The sequence below is a fragment of the Balaenoptera physalus genome (genome assembly GCF_965194825.1).
Source record: "Balaenoptera physalus genome assembly, chromosome: 6".
NCBI classification, from domain to species: Eukaryota; Metazoa; Chordata; class Mammalia; order Artiodactyla; family Balaenopteridae; genus Balaenoptera; species Balaenoptera physalus.
This window is the reverse complement of record NC_138885.1, coordinates 52,269,933-52,297,065: the sequence shown is the minus strand read 5'-3', so window position 1 is coordinate 52,297,065 and position 27,133 is coordinate 52,269,933. Positions and strand designations below refer to the sequence as shown.

Genomic DNA, 27,133 nt, shown 5'->3' with positions numbered 1-27,133 from the left:
TTTTTCAACATTTGAAAATTTTAAAAGATATCCTTGATCTTATTAAGGTCTGTCCTTAAACCTGTGATTTATGTCCTTCCTTACTTCATTGGTATTATAATTCCTTTTAATTTTGGAAATGACGGTAATCGAGTGTGCTTTTTTTTTTTTTAATGTTCTTCCTTGGGAAAGCAAAAATTTAGTTCAACCCTTGATTATTTAGTTCAACCCTTGATTGAGTCCCAAAATTATTTTCGAAATTTTACAGGTGGGTGATATCCCCAAATCTGGTAACCACTACTATCAAGTGTGATTTTATGTGAACATCAACATAGCTCTATGGGCAATGGGATCTAAATGAATACGCAAATAACAATAAGTATTACAGACTTAATTATCTATTTTTCTTTTATTCATTTTATTTCCAATGTCAAATAATAGAAAACTAAGGGTGTCAGATTTTTATGTTTAGTTAAAAGAAACACGGGTTTTAAAAATGCTTGAGAGGGGCTTCCCTGGTGGCACAGTGGTTGAGAATCCGCCTGCCAATGCAGGGGACATGGGTTCAAGCCCTGGTCCGGGAAGATCCCACATGCCGTGGAGCAACTAAGCCCGTGCGCCACAACGACTGAGTCTGCACTCTAGAGACCGTGTGCCACAACTAGTGAAGCCCGCACACCTAGAGCCTGTGCTCTGTAGCAAGAGAAGCCACCACAATGAGAAGCCTGCATACCGCAACAAAGAGTAGCCCCCGCTCGCCACAACTAGAGAAAGCCCGTGCGCAGCAACAAAGACCCAACGCAGCCAAAAATAAATAAATAAATTTATTCTTTTAAAAAATGCTTGAGAAACGCTACTCGGGAGCGGAGGTTATTCTGTAAAAAGTAGCCCACATCCTCTCTATGCTGCCACTAGATGGTACCCGGGATCACTGGGAAGGCATCTCTGGAGTGAGACTCTCTCTGGGCAGGCAAAGGGTGAAGCCAGCCGGAGCTGACTGGGTCCGGAATTCACTCATGCCAAAGCCCGGCTGACATCCCAGGGATCCGGGCAACCCGAGGGAGGACCTGCAAACCGTTCAGGCGAAGAGGAGGTGGAAGTCCCCAGGCCCTGTACTGGGGGAGGGCTCTGAGCCCCAACCTGCAACTCCAGGGACGGTGACTGAACCTTCCCAGTCAGTGCCAGAAGAGCCAAGGGGCCCTTGGGAGGGTGGTGCCCGGGACACTGAGATGCTTGGACTGGGAATGTAGTTCCATCTGGGGAATGGGTGTGACAAGAATATATTGGCAAAGTGGGGACAAGTTAGTGCCCATATATTTCAGCCCCATAACAGGAGCTATTTCCCCACTGTCCAGTGGGTGAGGACTGCCATGCTTTCCCCAGGCTGGTGGGGCTGGCTGGAGGGTCTTTGAGGACTGCTGAGAGTGTGGGGTGGCACTGGTACTCTGAATGGGGGAGGGGAGGAGACTGGGGATGGTGAAGAACAATTGTGCTTCTCAAGACTCACCTAAAAGGAGCCTTCCCTATCCACCCCTGCCCCCTCCCCAGCTGAATTAAGCAGCGCTCAGCCTCTGTGTCCTAATACACTGTGTACACATCTCTGGCTCCGTTTTCCACATTATAGTACTGTCCTTTAACACTGCAATTTCTTTAGGGAATGACCTTTTTGCTTTCCTCCATACCTCCTTTCCTTAGCTCTTACCATAGTGTTTGACACGTAATAAATACTTGTGATGGTTAATTTTACGAGTCAACTAGACAAGACCATGGTACCCAGTTTTTGATCACCAGTGCAGATTTTCTTGTGAAGTTATTTTTAAGATGAGATTAACATTTAAATCAGTAGTCTTAGAGTAAAGCAGATTACCCTCCGTAATTGGGTGGGCCTCATCATATCAGTTAAAGACCTTTTGAGGAAAACTAAGGTCCCAGAAGAAGGAATTCTGCCTCCAAAACATTTTTAGACTTGAGTTGCAACATCAACTCTTCCCTAGGTCTCCATTCTCCTGGCCTATCCTGAAGATTTGGAATTGTTAACCTCTACAATCCAGTGACCAATTCCTTAGAATAAATTTCTCTTTCTCTCTGTAGATATAGGTACAGATGTATAGATATACATATACACATACGTGTGTGTGTGTGTACACATCCTACTGGTTCTGTATCTCTGGAAAACCCTAACTCATACAATATCCTTTTTGTTAAAGTCTAGTTTACATTTATCACCATATACTATCACAAAATTTTAATTTTCAGATTCTACATGTAAGTGAAATCTTATGATGTTTGTCTTTCTCTGTCTGACTTATTTCACTTGTCATAATGCCCTCAAGGTCCAGACATGCTGTCACAAATGGCAAGACTTCATCCCTTTTTATGCCTGAATAATACTCCAGTGTGTGTGTGTGTGTGTGTGTGTTTGTGTGTGTGTGTGTGTGTATGTGTATACCATATTTTCTTTATCCATTCATCTGTTGATGGACACTTAGGTTCCATATCTTGGCAATTGTAAATAATGTTGCAGTGAACATTATTTACATATATAATGTTCATATACCTTTTCCAGTTTGTGTTTTTGTTTTCTGTGAATAAATATCCAGAAGTGGAATTGCTGATTATATGACAGTTCTATTTTAAATTTTTTTAGGGACCTCCATACTGCTTTCCAGAGTGGCTGCACCAATTTATATCCCCATGAACAGTGTACAAGGTTTCCCTTTTCTGCACATCCTCACCACCTCACTTGTTTGTTCTTTCCTTCTTTCTTTTTCTTTTTTTTTTTTAAACATCTTTATTGGAGTATAATTGCTTTACAATGGTGTGTTAGTTTCTGCTTTATAACAAAGTGAATCAGTTATACATATACATGTGTTCCCATATCTCTTCCCTCTTGCATCTCCCTCCCTCCCACCCTCCCCATCCCACCCCTCTAGGTGGTCACAAAGCACTGAGCTGATCTCCCTGTGCTATGCGGCTGCTTCCCACTAGCTATTTTACATTTGGTAGTGTATATATGTCCATGACACTCTCTCACCCTGTCACATCTCACCCCTCCCCCTCCCCATATCCTCAAGTCCATTCTCTAGTAGGCCTGTGTCTTTATTCCCGTCTTGCCACTAGGTTCTTCATGACCTTTTTTTTTTTTTTCCTTAGATTCCATATATATGTGTTAGCATACTGTATTTGTTTTTCTCTTTCTGACTTACTTCACTCTGTATGACAGACTCTAACTCCATCCACCTCATTACAAATAACTCAATTTCATTTCTTTTTATGGCTGAGTAATATTCCATTGTATATATGTGCCACATCTTCTTTATCCATTCATCCGATGATGGACACTTAGGTTGCTTCCATGTCCTGGCTATTGTAAACAGAGCTGCAATGAACATTTTGGTACATGACTCTTTTTGAATTACGGTTTTCTCAGGGTATATGTCCAGTAGTGGGATTGCTGGGTCATATGGTAGTTCTATTTTTAGTTTTTTAAGGAACCTCCATACTGTTCTCCATAGTGGCTGTATCAATTTACATTCCCACCAACAGTGCAAGAGTGTTCCCTTTTCTCCACACCCTCTCCAGCATTTATTGTTTCTAGATTTTTTGATGATGGCCATTCTGACCGGTGTGAGATGATACCTCATTATAGTTTTGATTTGCATTTCTCTAATGATTAATGATGTTGAGCATTCTTTCATGTGTCTGTTGGCCATCTGTATATCTTCTTTGGAGAAATGTCTATTTAGGTCTTCTGCCCATTTTTGGATTGGGTTGTTTGTTTTTTTGTTATTGAGCTGCATGAGCTGCTTGTAAATCTTGGAGATTAATCCTTTGTCAGTTGCTTCATTTGCAAATATTTTCTCCCATTCTGAGGGTTGTCTTTTGGTCTTGTTTATGGTTTCCTTTGCTGTGCAAAAGCTTTTAAGTTTCATTAGGTCCCATTTGTTTATTTGTGTTTTTATTTCCATTTCTCTAGGGGCTGGGTCAAAAAGGATCTTGCTGTGATTTATGTCATAGTGTGTTCTGCCTATGTTTTCCTCTAAGAGTTTGACAGTGTCTGGCCTTACACTTAGGTCTTTAATCCATTTTGAGTTTATTTTTGTGTATGGTGTCAGGGAGTGTTCTAATTTCATACTTTTACATGTACCTGTCCAATTTTCCCAGCACCACTTATTGAAGAGGCTGTCTTTTCTCCACTGTATATGCTTGCCTCCTTTATCGAAGATAAGGTGACCATATGTGCGTGGGTTTATCTCTGGGCTTTCTATCCTGTGCCATTGATCTATATTTCTGTTTTTGTGCCAGTACCAAACTGTCTTGATTACTGTACTTTGTAATATAGTCTGAAGTCGGGGAGCCTGATTCCTCCAGCTCCATTTTTCGTTCTCAAGATTGCTTTGGCTATTCGGGGTCTTTTGTGTCTCCATACAAATTGTGAAATTTTTTGTTCTAGTTCTGTGAAAAATGCCATTGGTAGTTTGATAGGGATTGCATTGAATCTGTAGATTGCTTTGGGTAGTAGAGTCATTTTCACAATGTTGATTCTTCCAATCCAAGAACATGGTATATCTCTCCATCTATTTGTATCATCTTTAATTTCTTTCATCAGTGTCCTATAATTTTCTGCATACAGGTCTTTTGTCTCCTTAGGTAGGTTTATTCCTAGATATTTTATTCTTTTTGTTGCAATGGTAAACGAGAGTGTTTTCTTAATTTCACTTTCAGATTTTTCATCATTAGTATATAGGAATGCAAGAGATTTCTGTGCATTAATTTTGTATCCTGCTACTTTACCAAATTCATTGATTAGCTCTAGTAGTTTTCTGGTAGCATCTTTAGGATTCTCTATGTATAGTATCATGTCATCTGCAAACAGTGACAGCTTTACTTCTTCTTTTCTGATTTGGATTTCTTTTATTTCTTTTTCTTCTCTGATTGCTGTGGCTAACACTTCCAAAACTATGTTGAGTAATAGTGGTGAGAGTGGGCAACCTTGTCTTGTTCCTGATCTTAGTGGAAATGGTTTCAGTTTTTCACCATTGAGGACAATGTTGGCTGTGGGTTTGTCATATATGGCCTTTATTATGTTGAGGAAAGTTCCCTCTATGCTTACTTTCTGCAGGGCTTTTATCAAAAATGGGTGTCGAATTTTGTCGAAAGCTTTCTCTGCATCTATTGAGATGATCCTTCAATTTGTTAATATGATGTATCACATTGATTGATCTGCGTATATTGAAGAATCCTTCCATTCCTGGAATAAACCCCACTTGATCATGGTGTATAATCCTTTTAATGTGCTGTTGGATTCTGTTTGCTAGTATTTTGTTGAGGATTTTTGCATCTATGTTCATCAGTGATACTGGCCTGTAGTTTTCTTTCTTTGTGACATCTTTGTCTGGTTTTGGTATCAGGGTGATGGTGCCCTCGTAGAATGAGTTGGGGAGTGTTCCTCCCTCTGCAATATTTTGGAAGAGTTTGAGAAGGATAGGTGTTAGCTCTTCTCTAAATGTTTGATAGAATTCGCCTGTGAAGCCATCTGGTCCTGGGCTTTAGTTTGTTGGAAGATTTTTAATCACAGTTTCAATTTCAGTGCTTGTGATTGGTCTGTTCATATTTTCTATTTCTTCCTGGTTCAGTCTCGGCAGGTTGTGCATTTCTAAGAGTCCTTCCATTTCTTCCAGGTTGTCCATTTTATTGGCATAGAGTTGCTTGTAGTAATCTCTCATGATCTTTTGTATTTCTGCAGTGTCAGTGGTTACTTCTCCTTTTTCATTTCTAATTCTATTGATTTGAGTCTTCTCCCTTTTTCTCTTGATGAGTCTGGCTAATGGTTTATCAATTTTGTTTATCTTCTCGAAGAACCAGCTTTTAGTTTCATTGATTTTTGCTATTGTTTCCTTCATTTCTTTTTCATTTATTTCTGATCTGATCTTTATGATTTCTTTCCTTCTGCTAGCTTTGGGTTTTTTTTGCTCTTCCTTCTCTAATTGCTTTAGGTGCAAGGTTAGGTTGTTTATTCGAGATGTTTCCTGTTTCTTGATGTAGGCTTGTATTGCTATAAACTTCCCTCTTAGAACTGCTTTTGCTGCATCCCATAGGTTTTGGGTCATCGTGTCTCCATTGTCATTTGTTTCTAGGTATTTTTTGATTTCCCCTTTGATTTCTTCAGTGATCACTTCGTTATTAAGTAGTGTATTGTGTAGCCTCCATGTGTTTGTATTTTTTACAGATTGTTTCCTGTAATTGATATCTAGTCTCATAGCGTTGTGGTCGGAAAAGATACTTGATATGATTTCAATTTTCTTAAATTTACCAAGGCTTGATTTGTGACCCAAGATATGATCTATCCTGGAGAATGTTCCATGAGCACTTGAGAAAAATGTGTATTCTGTTGTTTTTGGGTGGAATGTCTTATAAATATCAATTAAGTCCATCTTGTTTAATGTATCATTTAAAGCTTGTGTTTCCTTATTTATTTTCATTTTGGATGATCAGTCCATTGGTGAAAGTGGGGTGTTAAAGTCCCCTACTATGCTTGTGTTACTGTCGATTTCCCCTTTTATGGCTGTTAGCATTTGCCTTATGTATTGAGGTGCTCCTATGTTGGGTGCATAAATATTTACAATTGTTATACCTTCCTCTTGGATCGATCCCTTGATCATTATATAGTGTCCTTCTTTGTCTCTTGTAATAGTCTTTATTTTAAAGTCTATTTTGTCTGATATGAGAATTGCTACTCCAGCTTTCTTTTGATTTCCATTTGCATGGAATATCTTTTTCCATCCCCTCACTTTCAGTCTGTATCTGTCTCTAGGTCTGAAGTGGGTCTCTTGTAGACAGCATATATATGGGTCTTGTTTTTGTATCCATTCAGCCAGTCTGTGTCTTTTGGTTGGAGCATTTAATCCATTTACATTTAAGGTAATTATCGATATGTATGTTCCTATTCCCATTTTCTTAAATATTTTGGGTTTGTTATTGTAGGTGTTTTCCTTCTCTTGTGTTTCTTGCCTAGAGAAGTTCCTTTAGCATTTGTTGTAAAGCTGGTTTGGTGGTGCTGAACTCTCTCAGCTTTTGCTTGTCTGTAAAGGTTTTAATTTCTCCATCAAATCTGAATGAGATCCTTGCTGGGTAGAGTAACCTTGGTTGTAGGCTTTTCTCCTTCATCACTTTAAGTATATCCTGCCACTCCCTTCTGGCTTGCAGAGTTTCTGCTGAAAGATCAGCTGTTAACCTTATGGGGATTCCCTTGTGTGTTATTTGTTGTTTTTCCCTTGCTGCTTTTAATATATTTTCTTTATATTTAATTTTTGATAGTTTGATTAATATGTGTCTTGGTGTGTTTCTCCTTGGATTTATCCTGTATGGGACTCTGTGCTTCCAGGACTTGATTAACTATTTCCTTTCCCATATTAGGGAAGTTTTCAACTATAATCTCTTGAAATATTTTCTCAGTCCCTTTCTTTTTCTCTTCTTCTTCTGGGACCCCTATAATTAGAATGTTGGTGCGTTTAATGTTGTCCCAGAGGTCTCTGAGACTGTCCTCAGTTCTTTTCATTCTTTTTTCTTTATTCTGCTCTGCAGTAGTTATTTCCACTATTTTATCTTCTAGGTCACTTATCCGGTCTTCTGCCTCAGTTATTCTGCTATTGATCCCATCTAGAGTATTTTTAATTTCATTTATTGTGTTTTTCATCGTTGCTTGGTTCCTCTTTAGTTCTTCTACGTCCTTGTTAAATGTTTCTTGCATTTTGTCTATTCTATTTCCAAGATTTTGGATCATCTTTACTATCATTATTCTGAATTCTTTTTCAGGTAGACTGCCTATTTCCTCTTCATTTATTAGGTCTGGTGTGTTTTGACCCTACTCCTTCACCTGCTGTGTGGTTTTTTGTCTTCTCATTTTGCTTATCTTACTGTGTTTGGGGTCTCCTTTTCACAGGCTGCAGGTTCGTAGTTCCCGTTGTTTTTGGTATCTGTCCCCAGTGGCTAAGGTTGGTTCAGTGGGTTGTGTAGGCTTCCTGGTGGAGGGGACTAGTGCCTGTGTTCTGGTGGATGAGGTTGGATCTTGTCTTTCTGGTGGGCAGGTCCACATCTGGTGGTGTGTTTTGGGGTGTCTGTGGCCTTATTATGACTTTAGGCAGCCTCTCTGCTAAAGGATGGGGCTGTGTTCCTGTCTTGCTAGTTGTTTGGCATAGGGTGTCCAGCACTGTAGCTTGCTCGTCGTTGAATGAAGTTGGGTCTTGATGTTGAGATGGAGATCGCTGAGAGATTCTTGCCATTTGGTATTACGTGGAGCTGGGAGGTCTCTTGTGGACCAGTGTTCTGAAGTTGGCTCTCCCACCTCAGAGGCACAGCCCTGATGCCTGGCTGGAGCACCAAGAGCCTTTCATCCACATGGCTCAGAATATAAGGGAGAAAAAAATAGAAAGAAAGAAAGAAAGAGGATAAAATAAAATAAAATAAAACTATTATAATAAAAAATAAAAAAAAAATTAAGAATACATTTATTAAGTAAAAATTTTCTTTTAATTTTTAAAAATAGACTTATTAATTTTTTATAATAAAAAATAAAAAAATTAAGAAAAAATTTATTAAGAAAAAATTTTTTAATTTTTAAAAATAAAAAATATGAAAAAACTTATTAAAAAATTTTTTTATTTCTAAAAATAGAAAATAAGGAAAAAATTATTAGGAAAACATTTATTAGGAAAAAAAATTTTTTTAAGTAAAAAAAAAAAAAAACAAAACGGACGTACCTAACCCTAGGACTAATGGTGAAAACAAAGCTATACAGACAGAATCTCACCCAGAAGCATACACATATATACTCACAAAAAAAGGAAAAGGGGAAAAATTAATATATCCTGCTCCCAAAGTCTACCTCCTGAATTTGGGATGATTCATTGTCTATTCAGGTATTCTACAGATGCAGGCACATCAAGTTGTTTGTGGAGCGTTAATCCGCTGCTTCTGAGGCTGCTGGGAGAGATTTCCCTTTCTCTTCTTTGTTCATACAGCTCCCAGGGTTCAGCTTTGGATTTGGACCTGCCTCTGCATGTAGGTCACCTGAGGGCATCTGTTCCCCACCCAGACAGAACGGGGTTAAAGGAGCAGCTGCTTCGGGGGCTCTGGCTCACTCAGGCCAGGGGGAGGGAGCGGTACGGAGGAGGCGGGGCGAAACTGCGTGGCAGAGGCCTGCGTGACGTTGCAGCAGCCTGAGGCATGCCGTGCGTTCTCCTGAGAAAGTTGTCCCCGGATCACGGGAGCCTGGCAGTGGCGGGCTGCACCGGCTCCTGGGAAGGGCGGTGCGGAGAGTGACCTGTGCTTGCACACAGGCTTCTTGGTGGCGGCAGCAGCAGCCTTAGCGTCTCCTGCCGTCTCTGGGGTCCGCGCTGATAACCGTGGCTCGTGCCCGTCTCTGGGGTCTGCGCTGATAGCCGCGGCTCGCACCTGCCTCTGGGGTCTGCGCTGATAGCCGCGGCTCGTGCCCGTCTCTGGAGTTCATTTAGGCGGCACTCTGAATCCCCTCTCTTTGCGTGCCGCGAAACAAAGAGGCAAGAAAAAGTCTCTTGCCTCTTCGGCAGCTGCAGACTTTTTCCCAGACTCCCTCCCGGCTAGCACCAAAGCCGGAGCCTCAGCTCTCAGCCCCCGCCCGCCCCGGCGGCTGAGCAGACAAGCCTCTCGGGCTGGTGAGTGCTGCTCGACGCCGAGCCTCCGTGCGGGAATCTCTCCGTTTTTCCCTCTGCGCCCCTGTTGCTGTGGGATCCGCGCTGATAGCCGCGGCTCGCGCCCATCTCTGGAGCTCGTTTAGGCGGTGCTCTGAATCCCCTCTCCTCGCGCACCAGGAAACAAAGAGGTAAGACAAAGTCTCTTGCCTCTTCGGCAGCTGCAGACTTTTTCCCGGACTCCCTCCCGGCTAGCACCGAAGCCTGAGCCTCAGCTCCCAGCCCCCGCCCTCCCCGGTGGCTGAGCAGACAAGCCTCTCGGGCTGGTGAGTGCTACTCAGCACCGATCCTCTGTGCGGGAATCTCTCTGCTTTGCCCTCCGCACCCCTGTGGCTGCGCTCTCCTCCGTGGCTCCGAAGCTTCCCCCCTCTGCCACCCGCAGTCTCCGCCCGCGAAGGGGCTTCCTAGTGCGTGGAAACCTCTCCTCCTTCACGGCTCCCTCCCACTGGTGCAGGTCCCGTCCCTATTCTTTTGTCTCTGTTATTTATTTTTTCTTTTGCCCTACCCAAGTACGTGCGGAGTTTCTTGCCTTTTGGGAGGTCTGACGTCTTCTTCCAGCGTTCAGTAGGTGTTCTATAGGAGCAGTTCCACATGTAGATGTATTTCTACTGTATCTGTGGGAAGGAAAGTGATCTCCGCGTCTTACTCTTCCGCCATCTTGCCCAGACCCCCCCTTCTTTTTTTTTTTTTATAATAGCCATTCTAACAGGTATAAGATGATATCTTCTTGTGGTTTTGATCGCACTTCCCTGATACAAATTCTTTAAATTCTTTAAAGTTGCAACATTCTTTTAATAATGATTTAAAAAACATTTTTAGCATCTGGGAACTTGCCATAAAATAATTCACTTATCACCTTCCCTGGTGGCGCAGTTGTTAAGAATCTGCCTGCCAATGCAGGGGACATGGGTTCGAGCCCTGGTCCAGGAAGATCCCACATGCCGCGCTGCAACTAAGCCCATACGCCACAACTACCAAGCCTGCACTCTAGAGCCCACGAGCCACAACTACTGAGCCCACATGCCACAACTACTGAAGCCCGCATGCCTAGAGCCCATGCTCCACAACAAGAGAAGCCACTGCAATGAGAAGCCTGTGCACTGCAACGAAGAGTAGCTCCTGCTCACCACGACTAGAGAAAGCCTGCATGCAGCAATGAAGACCCAATGCAGCCAAAAATAAATAAATAAATAAATTTAAAAAATAAAAGATTTATGTATTTTTTCATACCACAATCAAATTCCACATGAATTTAATGGTTAAGTGTATAAAAAATCATTAGGTGGAATAAAATATTGAACATTTAGAAAACATCTGGATGGGAGATTTTTCAAGCTTGAAGGCAAAGGAGGAAAGTGCCAAGTAAAAGACTGGTAATCCAGAGGAAATATATATATTTTTTCAAAACAATGAAGATGGTACATTAGGAAAAAAGCAAATAAAATGAAAGTGGGAAATGTTATATGTGACACATATGGCAAAGGATTTCTATCTTTATAGACAGCTCTTTCAAACTGGGAAGTTTTAAGATTTATCCAAGAGATAAATGGTATGGACAAAAAATTCACCTAAGAGAAAATCCAGAGGAAATATTAAAAAAAATTTCAACCCCATTAGGAGGGAAAAGCAGATTAAAATGTGATGTAACGTCCATCTGTCATATTATTAAGTTTTTAGTGAGAATATCTAATGCTGAAAAATGTATTGTGAAATAGGTACTTTCATAAGGGCCAATGGAAATCTTAATTAGTACAACTTTTCTGGAAGGCTGTTTGACAATTCTATCAAGAATGTCAGATGTTGTAATTTTTGGGGCTCTAGGAAATTAAATTTGGTTAAAAATTAATCCACAAAGATGTTCAACAGTGTTATTTAATTGCAAAAATTAGAAACAACTGACACCTAAAAGTAAGGAGAAGCTATATGCCATCCATTTACATTAATAATAGATCTATCAATACCATTGAATGACCATAAAGCAGATATTATAAAGCTCATGATGTAATGCTGACAGACTTAAAAAGCAGCACTTAAAATTGTGTTTATAGGTAGAATTCAACTGTGAAAAACTATTACAGAAAAAACTAGAAGAAAATACACCACAATGAGAATATTATAGGGTTTTGAGTTGTGTTATGAATTTAGCTATCTTATATTCTTCTGTACTTTGCAGTTTTCTACAATTTTTAATTTAATACTTGTTAATTGGGTTTTTGTCATATGCCATACCCTCTTCTAGTTGTTGGGGAATATGATGATAGATAAGGCAGGAAAAGATCCCTGTCTTCATGAAGTTTTCATTCTAGTGAGGCTGATATAATAAATAAGCTAATTACAGATTGCAGCTAAGTACCAGAAAGGATGGAGAGCAGATGGTCTGGCAAGAGGAGTCTGTGAAGATTTCTCTGAGGTGGTGATGTTCGAGCTGAGATCTGAAGAATTAGAAGGAAAGGAAGAGCATGACAGGCAAAGGGACCAGTCTGAGCAAAGACAATGATGTGGGAAAGAACTTGTTATTTAGAGCTATAACGAGGAGACCAGTGTGTCCAGGAGGATTAGTTATAAGAAATGAGGTTCGAGGATTGAGAAGAATCCAGACTTACTAGGCTCTTAGGTCATAATAATGATTGCGGATTTTGTTTTATCCTAAATGTAATTGGAATCCATTGAGAGTCACTCTTCTCCTAGGCAGAAGACAATACAAAATCTCAGGACTTGAAGGAACAGTTTGATAAGGAACCACTTAGGCTGCCAATGTAAGAAAACTTCTCAAATTCAAAAAGAAGTATATGGGAGGGTAGCAGAAGACATGTGTCCTGTGATTAGGAACAGCCTTTTCTTTGACATGGTGCTTTGAGATGGGAGACCCCAAACAGAGTCAGTGCTTTTCTTCCTTACATGACTACAGTCAAGGTCTAAAGTTGTAATCGTGTATATACTGTGATTTAGGGGTTAGTCAAGAGTCTGGATGTCAAGATCAATTCAGAGAGGCTTTGAACTTTCCTCTACTTCCCCAAAATATCATGCTGACATCGAAAAGAACATTAGATTCTCCTATGATAAATATAGAGCAAGATAAATCATCTTTAATATTGACTGGAGAAGTTTTGTTGGATTACAAACCAGTAGGATCCACTCGCCCACTGAAATATGTGTGTGGATTTGGAGGTACAAACCTGTCCTTCACTGGGTTCTCATATTTCTAACCCCAGCTCTCTATCTATGATAGATAGGGTAACCCAAAAATTACTTATATTGAGAACTGTGACCTGAGCTCAGAGCAGAAGAGGGCTATAAAATTGGAGGGGTCTTTAGAAATCTAATCTACTTCCTGACCTTATGATATATCGGATGAGGAGTCTAAGATGCGGAGAGGTTGAGAAATTTGTCTGAAGTCTTAGGTGGTTTATGGTAAAGGTGGGCTGAAACCTCAGGTTTCATTTAGTGTTGCTTTATTTTTTAATATTTATTTATTTTATTCTATTTATTTTATTTATTTATTTATTTTGGCTGCGTCGGGTCTTACTTGCAGCATGCAGGGTCTTCGTTGGAGAGTGCGGGATCTTTCACTGTGGCGTGGGCTCTTCGTTGTGGCACACGGGCTTCTCTCTAGTTGTGGCACAGGCTCCAGGGCGCATGGTCTCTGTAGTTTGCGGCATGTGGCTCTCTCATTGAGGCGCGTGAGCTCAGTAGTTGTGGCACGTGGGCTTAGTTGCCCCTCAACACGTGGGATCTTAGTTCCCCGACCAGGGATTGAACCTGTGTCCCTTGCATTGGAGGGCGGATTCTTTACCACTGGACCACCAGGGAAGTCCCTTTAGTGCTGCTTTTGGATTGAGGACATTCAGAATGGCTAATATTAGAATTCAAGATGTGCTGGACTTTTCCTAAATTGAGCTCTACAACTGGAGGTGAAAGCGGTTCACCTAGATAGCATCCCTCCTGTTAGGGTGGTTCTGTTCCTCCTCAGCCATGAGGATGAGGCCTTCTGGAACACGGAACATAATGGCCACTTGTACAAAGGAACGGTTTTCTGTTGTGCTGGGTATACATTCCTATATTTTAGGAGTTATGAATTTCTTTGGATACGGCTGGGCAAATAGAATTTCTAGAAGTTGAATTTCTGCTTAAGGCTCATTTAGCCAAAAAGTTTGCTTTTATATTGCCCATATTTTATTTATTTATTTGGCATCTTTATTTATTTATTTGGCATCTTTATTGTAATATTGTAATACATCTTTATTGTAATTATAATAATATAATATTGTAATAAGGCTCATTTAGCCAAAAAGTTTGCTTTTCTATTGCCCATATTTTATTTATTTATTTGGCATCTTTATTGTAATATTATTTATTTGGCATCTTATTGTAATATTGTAATATAATTGCTTTACAAGGTTGTTGTTAGTTTCTGCTGTATAACAAAGTGAATCAGCTATATGTATTCATATATCCCCATAACCCCTCCCTCTTGCGTCTCCCTCCCACCCTCCCTATCCCACCCCTCTAGGTGGTCACAAAGCAGTGAGCTGATCTCCCTTTGCTATGCAGTTGCTTCCCACTAGCTATCTATTTTACATTTGGTAGTGTATATATGTCAATGCCACTCTCTCACTTCATCCCAGCTTACCCTTCCCCCTCCCCATGTCCTCAAGTCCATTCTCTACATCTGCATCTTTATTCCTGTCCTGCCCCTAGGTTCATCAGAACCATTTTTTTTTTTAGATTCCATATATATGTGTTAGCATATGGTATTTTTTTTTCTCTTTCTGACTTACTTCACTCTGTATGACAGACTCTAGGTCCATCCACCTCAATACAAATAACTTAGTTTCATTTCTTTTTACGGCTGAGTAATATTCCATTGTATATATGTGCCACATCTTCTTTATCCATTCATCTGTCTATGGACACTTAGGTTGCTTCCATGTCCTGGCTATTGTAAATAGTGCTGCAATGAACATTGTGGTACATGACTCTTTGAATTATGGTTTTCTCAGGGTATATGCCCAGTAGTGGGATTGCTGGGTCGTATGGTAGTTCTATTTTTAGTTTTTTAAGGAACCTCCATACTGTTCTCCATAGTGGCTGTATCAATTTACATTCCCACCAACAGTGCAAGAGTGTTCCCTTTCCTCCACACCCTCTCCAGCATTTATTGTTTGTAGATTTTTTGATGATGGCCATTCTGACCGGTGTGAGGTGGTACCTAATTGTAGTTTTGATTTGCATTTTTCTAATGATTAGTGATGTTGAGCATTCTTTCATGTGTTTGCTGGCAATCTGTATATCTTCTTTGGAGAAATGTCTATTTAGGTCCTCTGACCATTTTTGGATTGGGTTGTTTGTTTTTTTGATATTGAGCTGCATGAGCTGCTTGTATATTTTGGAGATTAATTCTTTGTCAGTTGCTTCATTTGCAAATATTTTCTCCCATTCTGAGGGTTGTCTTTTCATCTTGTTTATGGTTTCCTTTGCTGTGCAAAAGCTTTTAAGTTTCATTAGGTCCCATTTGTTTCTTTTTGTTTTTATTTCCATTCCTCTAGAAGGTGGGTAAAAAAAGGATCTTGTTGTGGTTTATGTCATAGAGTGTTCTGCCTATGTTTTCCTCTAAGAGTTTTTATAGTGTCTGGCCTAACATTTAGGTCTTCAATCCATTTTGAGTTTATTTTTGTATAGGGTGTTAAGGAGTGTTCTAATTTCATTCTCTTACATGTAGCTGTCCCATTTTCCCAGCACCACTTACTGAAGAGGCTGTCTTTTCTCCACTGTATATTCCTGCCTCCTTTATCAAAGATAAGGTGAACATATGTGTGTAGGTTTATCTCTGAGCTTTCTACCCTGTTCCACTGATCTATATTTCTGCTTTTGTGCCAGTACCATACTGTCTTGATTACTGTAGCTTTGTAGTGTAGTCTGAAGTCCAGGAATCTGATTCCTCCAGCTCCGTTTTTCTTTCTCAAGATTGCTTTGACTATTCGGGGTCTTTTGTGTCTCCATACAAATTGTGAATTTTTTTGTTCTAGTTCTGTGAAAAATGCCAGTGGTAGTTTGATAGGGATTGCATTGAATCTGTAGATTGCTTTGGGTAGTAGAGTCATTTTCACAACGTTGATTCTTTCAATCCAAGAACACGGTATAAGTCTCCATCTGTTTGTATCATGTTTAATTTCTTTCATCAGTGTCTTATAGTTTTCTGCATACAGGTTTTTTGTGTCCTTAGGTAGGTTTATTCCTAGGTATTTTATTCTTTTTGTTGCAGTGGTAAATGGGAGTGTTTCCTTAATTTCTCTTTCAGATTTTTCATCATTAGTGTATAGGAATGCAAGAGATTTCTGTGCATTAATTTTGTATCCTGCTACTTTACCAAATTCATTGTTTAGCTCTATTGCTTTTCTGGTAGCATCTTTAGGATTCTCTTTGTATAGTATCATGTCATCTGCAAACAGTGACAGTTTTACTTCTTCACTTCCAATTTGGATTCCTTTTATTTCTTTTTCTTCTTTGTTTACTGTGGCTAAAACTTCCAAAACTATGTTGAATAATAGTGGTGAGAGTGGGCAACCTTGTCTTGTTCCTGATCATAGTGGAAATGGTTTCAGTTTTTCACCATTGAGAACGATGTTGGCTGTGGGTTTGTCAACATGGTCTTTATTATGTTGAGGTAAACCCCCTTTCCAGAGGGTTTTTATGATAAATGGGTGTTGAGTTTTGTCAAAATCTCTTTCTGCATCTATTGAGATGATCATGTGGTTTTTCTCCTTCAGTTTGTTAATATGGTGTATCACATTGACTGACTTGCATATATTGAAAAAATCCTTGCATTCCTGGGATAAACCCCACTTGAACAAGGTGTATGATCCTTTTAATGTGCTGTTGGATTCTGTTTGCTACCTTTTTGTTGAGGATTTTTGCATCTATGTTCATCAGTGATATTGGCCTGTAGTTTTCTTTTTCTGTGACATCTTTGTCTGGTTTTGGTATCAGGGTGATGGTGGCCTCGTAGAATGAGTTTGGGAGTGTTACTTCCTCTGCTATATTTTGGAAGAGTTTGAGAAGGATAGGTGTTAGCTCTTCTCTAACCGTTTGATAGAATTTTCCTGTGAAGCCATCTGGTCCTGGGCTTTTGTTTGTTGGAAGGTTTTTAATCACAGTCTCAATTTCAGTGCTTGTGATTGGCCTGTTTATATTTTCCATTTCTTCCTGGTTCAGCCTCGGAAGGTTGTGCTTTCTAAGAATTTATCCATTTCTTCCACGTTGTCCATTTTATTGGCATATAGTTGCTTGTAGTAATCTCTCATTATCCTTTGTATTTCTGCAGTGTCAGTGGTTACTTCTCCTTTTTCATTTCTAATTCTATTGATTTGAGTCTTCTCCCTTTTTTTCTTGATGAGTCTGGCTAATGGTTTATCAATTTTGTTTATCTTCTCAGAGAACCAGCTTTTAGTTTTATTGATCTTTGCTATTGTTTCCTTCATTTCTTTTTCATTTATTTCTGATCTGATCTTTATGATTTCCTTCCTTCTGCTAACTTTGGGGTTGTTTTGCTCTTTCTCTAATTGCTTTAGGTGTAAGGTTAGGTTGTTTATTTGAGATGTTTCTTGTTTCTTGAGGTAAGATTGTATTGCTATAAACTTCCCTCTTAGAACTGTTTTTGCTGCATCCCATAGGTTTTGGGTTGTCGTGTTTTCATTGTCATTTGTTTCTAGGTATTTTTTGATTTCCTCTTCTATTTCTTCAGTGATCTCTTGGTTATTAAGTAGTGTATTGTTTAGCCTCCATGTGTTTGTATTTTTTGCAGATTCTTTTCCTGTAATTGATATCTAGTCTCATAGAGTTGTAGTTGGAAAAGATACTTGATATGATTTCAATTTTCTTAAATTAACCAAGGCTTGATTTGTGACCCAAGATATGGTCTCTCCTGGAGAATGTTCCATGAGCACTTGAGAAGAAAGTGTATTCTGTTTTTTTTGGATGGACTGTCCTATAAATATGAAGTAAGTCCATCTTGTTTAATGTGTCATTTAAAGCTTGTGTTTCCTTATTTATTTTCAATTTGGATGGTCTGTCCATTGGTGAAAGTGGGGTGTTAAAGTCCCCTACTATGATTGTGTTACTGTCAATTTCCCCTTTTATGGCTGTTAGCATTTGCCTTATGTATTGAGGTGCTCCTTTTTTGGGTGCATAAACATTTACAATTGTTACATGTTCTTCTTGGATTGATCCCTTGATCATTATGCAGTGTCCTTCTTTGTCTCTTGTAATAGTCTTTATTTTAAAGTCTATTTTGTCTGATATGAGAATTGCTACTCCAGCTTTCTTTTGATTTCCAATTGTGTGGAATACCTTTTTCCATCCCCTCACTTTCAGTCTGTATGTGTCTCTAGGTCTGAAGTGGATCTCTTGTAGACAGCATATATATGGGTCTTGTTTTTGTATCCATTCAGCCAGTCTATGTCTTTTGGTTGGAGCATTTAATCCATTTACATTTAAGGTAATTATCAATATGTATGTTCCTATTACCATTTTCTTAATTGTTTTGGGTTTGTTTTTGTAAGTCTCTTGTGTTCCTGCCTAGAGAAGTTCCTTTAGCATTTGTTGTAAAGCTGGTTTGTTGGTGCTGAATTCCCTTAGCTTTTGCTTGTCTGTAAAGGTTTTAATTTCTCTGTCGAATCTGAATGAGATCCTTGCTGGGTAGAGTAATCTTGGTTGTAGGTTTTTCCCCTTCATCACTTTAAATATGTCCTGCCAGTCCCTTCTGGCTTGCAGAGTTTCTGCTGAAACATCAGCTGTTAGCCTTATGGAGATTCCCTTGTATGTTATTTGTTCCTTTTCACTTGCTGCTTTTAATATTTTTTTCTTTGTATCTAATTTTTGATAGTTTGATTAATATGTGTCTTGGCATGTTTCTCCTTGTGTTCATCCTGTATGGGACTCTCTGCACTTCCTGGACTTGATTGACCATTTCCTTTCCCATATTAGGGAAGCTTTCAAGTATAATCTCCTCACATATTTTCTCAGACTCTTTCTTTTTCTCTTCCTCTTCTGGGACCCCTATATTTCGAATATTGGTGAGTTTAATGTTGTCCCAGAGGTCTCTGAGACTGTCCTCATTCTTTTCTTTCTTTTTTCTTTATTCTTCTCTTTGGTAGTTATTTCCACTATTTTATCTTCTAGGTCACTTATCCGTTTTTCTGCCTCAGTTATTCTGCTATTGATTTCTTCTAGAGAATTTTTAATTTCATTTATTGTGTTGTTCATAATTGTTTGTTTGCTCTTTAGTTCTTCTCGGTCCTTGTTAAACGTTTCTTGTATTTTCTCCATTCTATTTCCAAGCTTTTGGATCATCTTTACTATCAGTAGTCTGAATTCTTTTTCAGGTAGACAGCCTATTTCCTGTTCATTTCTTTGGTCTGGTGAGTTTACCCCTTGCTCCTTCATGTACTGTGTATTTCTCTGTCTTCTCATTTTGCTTAACTTACTGTGTTTGGGGTCTCCTTTTCACAGGCTGCAGGTTCACAGTTCCCATTGTTTTTGGTGTCTGCCCCCAGTGACTAAGTTTGGTTCAGTGGTTTGTGTAGGCTTCCTGGTGGAGGGTACTGGTGCCTGTGTTCTGGTGGATGAGGCCAGATCTTGTCTTTCTGGTGGGCAGGACTGCACCTGGTGGTGTGTTTTGGGATGTCTGGGAACTTACTATGATTTTAGGCAGCCTCTCTGCTAATGAGTGGGGTTGTATTCCTGTCTTGCTAGTTGTTTGTCATGGGGTGTCCAGCACTGTAGCTTGCTGGTCATTGAGTGGAGCTGGGTCTTAGCATTGAGACGGGGATCTCTGTGAGAGCTCTTGCTAATTGATATAACATGGGGTCCAGAGGTCTCTGGTGGACCAATGTCCTGAACTCAGCTCTCTCACCTCAGGGGCTCAGGCCTGACACCCGGCCAGAGCATGAAGACCCTGTCAGCCACACGGCTCAGAATAAAAGGTAGAAAAGAAAGAAAGAAAGAAAAGTAAATACATAAAGTTATTAAAATTAAAAAGAAAATAAAAAAAAGAAGACAGCAACCAAACCAATAAACAAATCCACCAATGATAACAAGTGCTAAAATCAATACTAAAAAGAAAAACAGACCACAGAACCCTAGGACAAATGGTAAAAGCAACCTTATACAGACATAATCACACAAAGAAGCATACACATACACAGTCACAGAAAGAGAAAAAGGAAAAGAAAAAAATATATATATAAAAAGAAAGGAAGAGAGCAACCAAATCAATAAACAAACCTATCAATGATAATAAGCTCTAAATACTTAACTAAGATAAACATAAAACCAGAAACAAATTAGATGCAGAAAGCAAACCCCAAGTCTACAGTTGATCCCAGAGTCCACCTCCTCAATTTTGGGATGATTCATTGTCTATTCAGATATTCCACAGATGCAGGGTACAACAAGTCGATTGTGGAGATTTAATCCGCTGCTCCTGAAGCTGCTGGGAGAGATTTCCCTTCCTCTTCTTTGTTCGCACAGCTCCCGGGGTTCAGCTTTGGATCTGGCCCTGCCTCTGCATGTAGGTCGCCTGATGGCATCTGTTCTTCGCCCAGACAGGAGGGGGTTAAAGGAGTGTCTGATTCGGGGGCTCTGGCTCACTCAGGCCGGGGGGAGGGAGAGGTACGGAATGTGGGGCGAGCCTGCAGCGGCAGAGGCCAGTGTGACCTTGCAACAGCCTGAGGTGTGCCGTGTGTCCTCCCGGGGAAGTTCTCCCTGGATCACGAGACCCTGGCATTGGCGGGCTGCACAGGCTCCTGGGAGGGGAGGTGTGGATAGTGACCTGTGCTTGCACACAGGATTCTTGGTGGCTGCAGCAGCAGCCTTAGCGTTTTATGCCCGTCTCTGGTGTCCGCACTGATAGCCGTGGCTCGTGCCCATCTCTGGAGCTCTTTTAGGCAGTGCTCTGAATCCCCTCTCCTCATGCACTCCAAAACAATGGTCTCTTGACTCTTAGGCAGTTCCAGACTTCTTCCCTGACTCCCTCCCAGCTAGCTGTGGCGCACTAGCCCCCTTCAGGTTGTGTTCACGCAGCCGACCCCAGAGATCCCAACCTCTCCCTGGGATCTGACCTCCAAAGCCGGAACCTCAGCTCCCAGCCCCCACCCTCCCCGGTGGGTGAGCAGACAAGCATCTCAGGCTGATGAGTGCTGGTCGGCACCGATCCTCTGTGAGGGAATCTGTCTGCTTTGCCCTCTGCACCCCTGTTGCTGCACTCTCCTCCATGGCTCTGAAGGTTCCTCCCACCCCGCCCCAGCCCGTCTCCACCAGTGAAGGGGCTTCCTAGTGTGTGGAAACCTTTCCTCCTTCACAGCTCCCTCCCAGAGGTGCAGGTTCCATCCCTATTCTTTTGTCTGTTTTTCCTTTTTTTCTTTTGCCCTACCCAGGTACGTGGGGAGTTTCTTGTCTTTGGGGAGGTCTGAGGTCTTCTGCCAGCATTCAGTAGGTGTTCTGTAAGAGTTGTTCCACATGTAGATGTATTTTTGATGTATTTGTGGGGAGGAAGGTGATCTGCACATCTTACTCCTCTGCCATCTTGAAGGTCCTCTGCCCATATTTTATTAAAGCTACTTTCTTTTTCTATTCTATTTTTCCTTACCATTAAGAAAGGAAAATGTTTTGAAATGACCATATGACAAGAAAATAAAATTTTGAAAAGGAATAGAAAGGGTCAAAGAGTTTCCATTGCCCTGTCTAGCTTTACTTCACAGACAGTAGTGCCAGTTGTTCCGGCTCCTTTCCTGTTGCTGTCCTTTTCATATTCAGCACACTGATGAGCTTGAGTTGTTCTTTTTTAACTCAGAAGTCTGCAAATGATGAAAGGCAGCAGGTCAAACCTGAGACAGTTTTCTGAATTAAAAAAATGTTTTGCATTTTATGTCCTGCTCCCAAATTAGGGAAATTGAATCAACTAATTTCTGGAAAAGAGGAAAAGGTATGTGTCAGAAATTTATGTAAGGCACTGGCCAATAAATGTTTTAACATATAGCACCCGAATGTAGGAAACCAGTTTATTGAAAATAGTATGTAATTCAAAACAACTAATATTTCCCAACCAAATATTAGTAAGAATAGCACACAAACACAAGTGATACATTTGGTTCTTTTTTGTAGTCTTATGGTCTTTACATTTCTAGACACCAGGGTGTGCTTGACATCACATGTAAATATGGATGAACATTTATTTTCTGGTTGATTAGAAATATGCACATCCTTTGCTTTCATATGGGTAACAGATGTCTTGTGGGTAACAGATGTCTTGGCTTTTATAGACTAATTGGCAAAAAGGGGGAAGAAGAGGATAATTAAAAGGGTAGGAGGAGACACAGAAAAGTGCAATCTTCCTTGTGGGGAAAATCTAATAGACCTCCTTATTACGGGTAATTACCTCCTTCTTCAACTTCATTTGCTATCCCTTTCCATATGACTCAAGTACAGTATAATGGAAAAGTATAAAATAAAGAAATGTAAGTCTGACCTGTTGTCTGCTAACAACCAGTTTTATCCTGTCATAGAATATTCCAGTGTAATTGACTCAATAACATAATTTTTTTAAAAAAACAAAATATGAATGCATGTCTCATCTCTAATGGCAACCTGTGTTTTAATTGGTAACGCTAGGGATCTATGTTCAGTCTTGCATTTTTCATTTCCCACCAATCCACTATGTGCAAGACTGAATATGTTTGTAGGTTGTGTATAGATATACATCTTAGGTTCGTTTTAGCTTGCTGTTTGTTCTCTGTCAGTGCTACAGTACAGCCAATTGACTTGGAATAAATTAGGACATTTAGCAATTGTTTGAAGCCATTATCATCAACAAATTCTCAGTTTTGTCAATGTTTTCCATCATGCAAGATTTAAAGTAAATGTGTCACTTACTATGTCTTAACTGTATCACTTTGGTCTGTATTATTCTTCTGATTGGTACCTTTTACTTTAAATTGAAGGAGATTTTTATAGCCTGTTAAACATCAGTGAGAATCCACGTTATTCCTTGATAAGAACTATTATGTAATCATTTTTATAAGGAGCTAGTAATACTTCCAAGAGAAATTATCAGATTATGTACTTAGAAACTTACACTTGATAACAAAACTTAAACAAACTGAAAGGTAAGTTTATTTATGCTAGATGTAAGGCACAGGATATTGACTTTTATTTGACCACTTGTCTCCTCAGAAAATATGTAGGTAGAATTTGTTTAAAAAGATAATTAGGACAATAAAAATCAAAATATCAATTGTCCATTGTTAAGTAATTATTAATTTCTTTTTGCTGTATTAGAATTAAATTTTATTCTAAAAATAAAATATTTTCTTGTATATAAAATATAAATTTTATAGTAAGTTATATTTTATTCACCATTGCTAGAAACTGGTGAGGTGGGAGCATGGTTTCTGTACCCATCTTTTTTTTTTTTTTAATATCAGCTTTGGTAGGATAGAGACAGCATTGTTTGAGTAGTCTGATGACTGCCACATAAATTCAGTCACTTGATCTTTTTGAGCCTCATTTCATTATCTGTAAAATGGAGAGAGTGGCAAATAATTCCCACGGTTGCACTGGGAATTATACTCAACGATAAGCACACATGAAACTAACATATGTTTAGTTATTGAGTGCTTTATGGTTGTCTCCTCTCATTGGACCCACATCCCTTAGTTACTTGCCTTGATTTCCAGGCTAGGCTTCTCATGGAAATAGAAAATTCAAGGAGACTCGGATGAAGAGTCTAGTAACAAATGGTTTGAGACTATGTGTCAGGAGAGTTATTCTTCCCAACTTCAGCCCCTTAAAATATGAGATTGAAGAATAACCACAGTGGGGTAGGTTTTTTAATTGTAAAAGAGTTTTCCATATTTTGTAATTGTAAATTTCCGTAAGTTGTAAATTCATAAAATTGTAAAATGTTGGCACTCTATGAGACTTCAGGATTTCTAGACCCACTGCCCCTCTCCTGGTTAATTTCCCATTTTTCAGAGGAAGGCACTGAAGCCCTATAAAGTTAAATAGCTTCTCCAAAGTCAATCAACAAGTGAGTGACAGAGCCAGGACTGGAAACTTGGTCTTTTCCTGAAATCTTTATCTGTACTATCATAAGACCACCCTTCTTTGTGACCACTGGGGATCTAGCCTGGACCATTAAAAGAATAAGAGCATTCAACTCACTCAGCCGTGCAGAAAGAGATGCATTTCTTTGTTATGCTTTTTATTTTTTATTTTTATTTTTATTCTTTATTGGAGTATAATTTCTTTACAATGTTGTGTCAGTTTCTGCTGTACAATGAAGTGAATCAGCTATATGTATACCTATATCCCCTCCCTCTTGGACCTCCCTCCCACCACCTCGCCCATCCCACCCATCTAGGTCATCACAGAGCACCAAGCTGAGCTTCCTGTTCTTTATAGCATGTTCCTGTTAGCTATCTGTTTTATGTATGGTAGTGTATATATGTCAATCCTAATCTCCCAATTCGTCCCACCCTCCCCTTCCCCCACTGTGTCCACATGTCCATTCTCTAAGTCTACGTCTCTATTCCCACCCTGCAAATAGGTTCATTTGTACCATTTTTCTAGATTCCACATATATGCATTAATATCTGGTATTTGTTTTTCTCTTTCTGGCTTACTTCACTGTATGACAAACTCTAGGTCCATCCACATCTCTACAAATGACCCAATTTCGTTCCTTCTTATGGCTGAGTAATATTCCATTGTATATATTTACCACATCTTCTTTATCCATTCGTCTGTCATTGGACATTTAGGTTGTTTCCATGTCCTGGCTATTGTAAATAGTGCTACAATGAGAATTGTGGTACATGACTCTTTTGGAATTATGGTTTTCTCAGGGTATAAGCCCAGTAGTGGGATTGCTGGGTCATATGGTAGTTCTATTTTTAGTTTTTTAAGGAACCTCCATACTCTTCTCCATAGTGGCTGTATCAATTTACATTCCCACCAACAGTGCAAAAGTGTTCCCTTTTCTCCACACCCTCTCCAGCATTTATTGTTTGTAGATTTTTTGATGATGGCCATTCTGACCCATGTGAGGTGATACCTTATTGTAGTTTTGATTTGCATTTCTCTAACAATTAGTGATATTGAGCATCTTTTCATGTGCCTCTTGGCCAACTGTATGTCTTCTTTGGTGAAATGTCTATTTAGGTCTTCCGCCCATTTTTTAATTGGGTTGTTTGTTTTTTTGATATCGAGCTCCATGAGCTGTTTGTATATTTTGGAGATTAATCCTTTGTCCATTGCTTCATTTGCAAATATTTTCTCCCATTCTGAGGGTTGTCTTTTCATCTTGTTTATGGTTTCCTTTGCTGTGCAAAAGCTTTTAAGTTTCATTAGGTCCCATTTGTTTATTTGTGTTTCTATTTTCATTCCTCTAGGAGGTGGGTCAAAAAAGATCTTGCTGTGGTTTATGTCAAAGAGTGTTTTTCCTATGTTTTCCTCCAAGAGTTTTAAGCCCAGAGATAAACCCACACACATATGGTCACCTAATTTATGACAAAGGAAGCAAGAATATACAGTGGAGAAAGGACAGCCTCTTCAATAAGTGGCGCTGGGAAAACTGGACAGCTACATATAAAAGAATGAAATTAGAACACTAGCTAACACCATACACAAAAATAAGCTCAAAATGGATTAAAGACCTAAATTTAAGACTGGACACTGTAAAACTCTTAGAGGAAAACATAGGAAAAACACTCTTTGTTATGCTTTTTAAATGGTCTGTGCACATTAGTTCATTCAGTCTTTCTTTATGGATTACAAATGTATTTTGATTGTTTCATAGGACCACCAGCTTTAACTCCTCCAGTAAAAGAAGACAGAGTCACTAATATTTGCATAGTAATTCCTATGAACCAGGCATTATTCTTAGGACTTTATGTAGATTAACTATTTTATTTTCCGTAATGACACCGTGAGGAGGTATATCTCACCTTTCATATGAGGGTGTGGAAACACAGAGGAGCCAAGTAATAGCCAAGATTATTACCAGGATTTGAAGGCTTTGGTCAGATTTGAATCAGAAGATGCTAGAGAGAGGGAGATTCCACTGTCAGAAGATGCCTGGGTGGATGGATCTTTATTATATGAGCTCTCTTTTATGCAAGGAGAGTGACTTAAAACATTTCCAAATCACCTAGATTTTATATATCTAGCTCTACTGAGTCCCAATCAGTCTACATTATTAGGTTCTACCATAGCACATTAATATCAACAAAAGATTATATTTATTTATATTGATAACCACTAGAATAAATAGAAGAGTAAGCTATTATGGTTGATCCAATGTTGATAAAAAAAATGGTATTTTATTTCATGATTGTAAGTCCCTTAGCATGTAGTAATAAAAATGTTTGTAGGGATGGTATTTTACTGTTCAAGAACAATTATCAAAAGAAGAGATAATTTCTATTGATCAATATGTGGTTTGTTCTTTCTTACACATGCAGTTATATAGGAATATTATCTATATTGCTTACATTGGTATTTGAAGTTGAATATAAAAATGGCCATTTATGTATCAAATATTTTACAGGTATAAAATCAGCTCCAATTTGAGTAATTAGCAATTTAAAGACTTTAATTTGAGAAAAAAATGATTGCATGGAAAAACGTTGGACATTCAGAAATTGCAGGGTGCTGTTACGATTTAACAAAACCTTCATTAAAGTGATGATACAAAAGGCTTATTCAGCATTGTTCTATTTAAAAATAATTTAAATAAAATTTGAATAAATTACTCACAACCACTGGACTATTCCAGTGGTTGACGTGATGACAGATATTTAACGTCAGAACAGAAGTACTCTACCACTTTGAACATGTGAGTTAACGTGGAGTGTGTGTGTATATGTGTGTGTGTGTTTATTAAGTAGGGAATGTTGAGAAAACTTGATAAGGAAACAGATTAATTTAGCAAAGTCTAATTTTTGAATGTTTTATTGATGCAAATATATTAAATTCTACGATTGATGTGTTTTGCTCTACTGAATAGATGTGTTCATTAAAAAAAATTGCCCGAAGGTCATGGTCTATGTTCAAATGACTCTCATTCTGAGATGTATTCTTTAGTGAAGAGGGGGAAGTATAATGGCTCATCAATGCCTTAAAGGTAACTGTGACGATACAATAATGTTAAAGAGTCACAGAATATAAATGTGAAGAGTCACACTATTTCTTAAAGCTGTAAATATCTATGGTTTGGTTTGTGTTTAGCACATTCACTTAACAGTTTAAAGGAGAAATTGTAAATGAACAGAATACACTGGACTGTTCAGTTACTCAGCTCCTGTAACAACACTTATGTTCTACAAGTGATGCTGGACAGCGCCCCTAGGTTGCTGTGTTACTGTATCCTA

At 39.2% G+C, this 27,133-nt stretch overlaps 1 protein-coding gene across 1 annotated transcript in view; it reads left to right on the top strand.

The window, feature by feature from the left end:
- The window catches only part of ACVR1C (activin A receptor type 1C), a 121,801-nt gene that overhangs the window by 24,000 nt on the left and 70,668 nt on the right, over window positions 1-27,133 (top strand). The gene's annotated exons all lie outside the window — the stretch shown is intronic.